Source organism: Cebus imitator, unplaced genomic scaffold (genome assembly GCF_001604975.1).
Source record: "Cebus imitator isolate Cc_AM_T3 unplaced genomic scaffold, Cebus_imitator-1.0 Scaffold20, whole genome shotgun sequence".
Taxonomy (NCBI): domain Eukaryota; kingdom Metazoa; phylum Chordata; class Mammalia; order Primates; family Cebidae; genus Cebus; species Cebus imitator.
Window position 1 is genome coordinate 8509841 of NW_016107335.1, and position 5762 is coordinate 8515602.

A 5762-nucleotide genomic window follows, 5' to 3' on the forward strand; every position below is an offset into this window, starting at 1 on the left:
TCCAGGCTGGTGTTCGCATTTAGTGTGGGCCAATGAAGAGGGGTGGGGTGACAGAGCTGGTCTGTCCCTTTTCAACATTTGCCAAGAGAACTGTTGATGTGCTCTCTAGAATGTGAGGTGCTTGACTGTCCTCGACTTTGAATAGAATGTTCAAAGTGGGAATAGAAGCTCTCCCACTCAAAAGCTAATTACACCTAAGAAAAAAAAATCAACAGTATTTTTTATAAGCAGTATACAAAATAGTTGCATAATTTTCTTCTTTTTCTTGTAGCCTTCTGAAACTGTTTTGGAATGCATGCTGTTTTAAAAAATATTCATGGCCCAGCAAAGTGGCTCATGCCTGTAATTCCAGCACTTTGGGAAGCCACGACAGGAAAATTGCTTGAGTCCAGGAGTTCCAGACCAGCCTGGGCAACATAACAAGACCCCATCTCTACAAAAAATAAAAAAATTAGCTGGGTATAGTGGTGTCTGCCTGTAGTGCCAGCTACTCGGGAGGCTGAGGCAGGAGGTTGAGCCCAGGACACTGATGTTGCAGTGAGCTGTGTTTGCACCACTGCACTCCAGCCTGGGCAACAGAGTGAGAGCCCCAACTCAAAAAAAAAAAAAAAATGTATCTCAAGACTTGTTCACTTCCAGAAAAGTTTAGGGTAACCCAATCCCCTGAGGAAATGGAAACCCAAGGGACAATGAAGCCAAGGTCCTGTCTCCTTTTCAGCATCTCTGCTGATACGGTTCTTATCTGAGAATCATATAAACCGCTTCCCTCAGGCAGAGTGATGGTACAGCCAGGAGCATCTTGGGAAACTGCGCTGGCCTAAGCCCCCTCCCAAGTCATCTGTGTCTGGGAGTTATTTGTGCACCACAGCCCAGCGGATCACCTGGCTTTTTCTCCTCATCCCCATCCTTGTGTGTCTAAAGAGAAATGTTTGGGTGGGAGGAAATGACATTTGAGCTCATTAATTCAAAACACTGGTGGTAAGATGACTTATTCCAGGAACTTCAGTTCTGGGTTTCATCAAATAAATTCAGAGGCTCAACGGAAGACATGACCTTCCTGTGAGTCCACTGAGCTCTGCCTCCAGAACAGAACCCCAAGGAGTCGGACGCAAGGGCAGCGAAGTGCAAGCTGCCCACTGCGCCTGCGCCAAGGGGAAGGCCTGGCCTCTGCAGGCACCTGCCTCCCGCCCTGGCAGCCGCACGTTGCTGCCAGCACCTGGGGACCACTGCCTTGGATGGAGAAGCTGGAAGATCCTAGACTATTCCCCTAGGGGAATGTGATGATGGTTTCTAAACTTCACAGGTGCAGGCGCGGTTCAAACCCCTACTTTGCCCCTCCTAACTGCCTGAACTTGGGCAAGTGACCTCCTCCCCACAATGCTTCAGGCTCCTGATCTGTAGAAGGAAGATCATAACGACAATGGTTTCTGGAGTCCGGTAAGGATTAAATAATCTCTTTCCAATGGGGACTGTTTATTATCTCACACCCCATGAACCCCAGGGACAGAAAATGGGGTTAGGGAGCTGGGCGTGGCGATCTATATCTGTGGTCCCAGCGGCTCTAGAGGCTGAGGCAGGAGGATCGCTTGAGCGTAAGAGGTTGAGGCTGCAGTGAGCTGTGATTGTGCCACTGCGCTTTAGTCTGGGTGACCAAGTGAGACCCTGTCTCCAAAAAAAATAATATCTCCCTTGCTTCCCACCACGGCTTCCAGCCATACCTCTCCTCCCTTTTGAGAACTAGTCAGCCTCTTTGAGTGTTAGCTGCTGGTCACCTCCCTTCATGCTTCAGGGTGTGGGTGTCAGTCCCCTCCTCTGTCCCCAGGCTTTGCCCCAGGACATGTTGGGTGTATTTGTTCCCCATTGCTGCATAATAAACCACCACAAACAGTGGCTTAAACAACACAGACTTACTCTAAGAGAGTAGTCCGGAGTCTGAAATGAACCTACAGGGCTAAAATCAAGTGTCCACAGGGAGGGCAGGTTCTTCTGAAGGCTCCAAGGGAGAATCTCGCTGTTCCTTGTCTCCTTCAGCATGAGACAGACAGAAAGAGGGAGAGTCGGGGGTTCAGTGAGATGGAAGGTGCCACACACTTTTAAATGGCCAGATCTCATGTGAACTCAGAGCAAAGCTCACTGTCACCAAGAGGATGGCCCATTCATGAGGGATCTGCCCCCATGGCCCAAACACCTCCCACCAGGCACCTCCAACACTGGGGATTACACTTCATTCCACACTGAGCAGGGACAAATGTCCAAACAATAGTGGATGTTAAGGTCCCCAAACCTTCACTTTAGCCTCTAGCTGCTTTCCTTTGCTTCTGGGGCAGCCTGCAGAGGGCAAGTGCCTTTGCTCTGAGAGCAGCTGAGTGAGAACGCTGCCTTCTCTGACTGCATCGGGCACCAGCCTCCCATTCACCAGGCATCTGACCCTCTGCCTCCAAACAGCTGCTTTACATAGGCCCAAGGGCTGGGCCTGGCTATTCTACACCACCCTTGGGAGTCCTTCCCATCTTCAAGGATTTTCTGAAAAGTCAAGCCTGGCTGTGCTGGGGAAGGGACATGGAAGCCACAGCCCCTCCTAGCCGGCAGCCTCGGCAGCAACTGGGGGAGGTGGAGCGTTTTCCTCTCCCTGTGGAGCTGAGGAATATGCAGAAAATTGGCCTGGGGTCCTTTCCAGGTTGCTCAGGAAGGAGTCTGGGAATGTGTCTAAGGGGACAAGGGTTTGGGAAGGGACCCAGGTCAGGACTCCAAAGCCCCAGTGACCTGCCCCGAGAGCTTGCCTGCCCAGCAGTTTCTACCTTGGTGCAAATGCACTTGGCCGTTCCCTCTGCAAACACTTCCTTGGGCAGGTGGGGACATCTGGTCGAACTCCTCAGGAGGTGACAGTGACAGAAGCAAATAAAGAAGACAGGACAAAGGGGCCATGGGCTGCGTGAGTGAACACAAACAGCAGGAGGGCCCTTTGCCTGGAGTGTCTCTGAAAGTCCCCGTGTGTGCCCGCAGCTGCGGGCGGTCCTTACGTTTCTGTGCACGCGTCTGTGGAGGGTGTGGTTGGGGGTCAGAAGGGGTTCCTGTGAACTACTTAGGGAATCCTGGAGGGTGGGACTCTACGGGACCTGCAATCAAGTCCAGTGGGTTCCAAATGTTTTCTGCAGGTTCTGGTGGGTGTCCCCAGACACCTAAGGGGCAGACCCAGCAGAGAAGGCTGCCGGGGAGAGGGAGCCCCATCCCCCTCTGCAGCCGGAGCACTCCTGGGTGATTCCTGGGTCTTCCCAGTGAGGTTCTGAAAAAATAAAATTTTACTTCCAAAAAAAAAAAAAAAAAAAAAAACCTTCGGAAGTAGTGACTTCCCATCCAACATCCTCACTCTTCAGTGAAGAAACTGCAGCCTGGAGAAGGGAAGTAACTTCCCTGAGGCTGTGAAGGAACCAGCGTGGGGAGAGCCTCAGGCCTCCTGACCCCAAAGTGGGTGCCGTCCGCAGTTTACCTTGCATCTTGCGGTCTGCAGGGCTACGGAGGTGCAGATGGCTGGAGGGTGCCCTCTGCCCAGCCTCACCCCGGTGGCTCCCAGCAGGACCACCAAGTGTCCCAGTTCTGAGGAACACGAGGCAAGGCCTCCCTCTTCTAAAGCCTCTTCTTGTTTCCTGACCTGCCACACCAGTCAGGCCTCTGGTGGAAGGCGTTCAAGGGTCTGTCAGCGCCCTCACGTGACCTGTGAGCCCCATTTGCCACTGCTTGGCCTGGAGAAGCTCTCGCTAGCTCTACAGGGACATGGGACAGTGGGATGCGTATGTTGTGGTGGATGGAGGACAGAAGCTCGGCCACACAAGCATCCAGAGTGTGCAGCTGCAGCGTCAGAGCACCAGACAGACAGCCAGGTGGGAGAGCTGGGAGCCCTGCTGGGCACTGACGCAGAGCTGAGAGCCCTTCCTGCCTTAGGTGTGACCTCCCACTAGGAGGATTTGCCCAGCGAAGGGCAGAGCAGGTCCACACACCTGGCGGGAAGGGCCGAGAGGCGCCATGGTTGGGACGGCAGAGGATGCAGCCCCCAGGGAACAAATCAGCAACACGAAGAGTCACCAAAGATGCTGAGTGATTTAGGCAGACACTTCAAAGTCAGGGTCGGTGTGAGCCGTACACACACACAAACACGCATGCACACACACATTACAGCCACAGTGGCTCCTCCCCCCCGCTAGCACCTGTTCTCCCTGACCAGGCAGGAGGAGGCCCCAGAGCACGACTGTTTCACCTGCGCCTGTGCACAAACCCCAGCTGCTTTAGAGCAAGACAGAGGGGACAATGACTACAAAACTCCCACACACGCACACAGCCCTTGAAATTGAGGAGGAGAAGGGTCTGTGTCTGGGAAGATGATCAAGTGGCATCCAATGTGGCAAACGGAATGTTCTATTGATAAAACTCCCTTCCCTTCCCAGCAAGTGAAGGGTCTGAGCCATCACCAGGGGCAGATCCAGGCTTTGTGGCGCTTGAAGCTTATAGAACTTGAGGGGGGTGCTCTTTATTAAAAAATACAAAAATAAAAGTACTAAATTAGTTACCTTGTGTCTATCGATTTCTTTTTAACCAGTAAGGCTTCACATCTCCAATTTTCCAAATTGAGTCTTCCTATTTTAATCACTTTGTTAATAATAATCTCTACGCCTATTGAATTTCAAGTGCTATCAGCCACGCTGATTTTCATTTCTCTTTTATAATATTGGGATTTACCAGATATATCATAATATGCAGAATTACCAGATATATCATAATAGGCAGAATACATGAAGAATAATCCTATATCAAAAAGTCCTACACATTGAAATACACAAAATCGTTTTACACATAAGGTGTTCAAGGTTGTACAAAACAGGTAACACTGACTCCTTCCACGACACCTGTGCCTCCAGGTATTGGCAATCACTGTGCTCTTGGCAAGATATTATAAACTATTTTTCTGGATAACATTAAGCAGGTTTATTTTTCCCAAAAAGAGGTTCCCTGCCTTGCCATTGAATGGATGTCACCAAAATTAATCACTTACCTTCAATTCGTATTGTTACGAGGCTGGGCGAGGTGGCTCATGCCTGTAATCCCAGCACTTTGGGAGGCTGAGGCAGGCAGATCACCTAGGTTGGGAGTTCAAGACCAGCCTGACCAATATGGTGAAACACCATCTCTACTAAAAACACAAAAAAAATTTAGTCAGGCATGGTGGCAAGCATCTGTAGTCCCATCTACTTCGGAGGTTGAGTCAGGAGAATCACTTGAGCCCAGGAGTGAAGGTTGCAGTGAGTTGAGATAGTGTCACTGCACTCCAGCCTGGGCGGTAGAGCCAGACTCCATATATATATACATATGTATATTGCTGCCAGATGGGACAGGCTTCTTTAGCCTCATCTCTGTATCTATATATATGCTGGAGAATGTGAAAAAAAAAAAAAAAGATTGGTTCATTGCACTTGAGAGAAATACTGTTTGATTTTCTATTTTATCCATTTTCAAATACCTCAAACTTAAATGTAAAAACTCACAACTGAAGAGCCATTACTCATTTCAAAAACCCAGTTTTTGGGGAGAGACCAAGACACAGATCACTTGAGTCCAGGAGTGCTAGACCAGCCTGGGAAACATGTTGAAACCTGGTCTCGAAGGCAAGAAAGAAAGAAAGAAAAGAAAGATGAAAGAAGGAAGGAAGAAGGAAGGAGAAAAAAGAAAGAAAGAAAAGAAAGATGAAAGAAAGAAAGAAAGAAAGAAAGAAA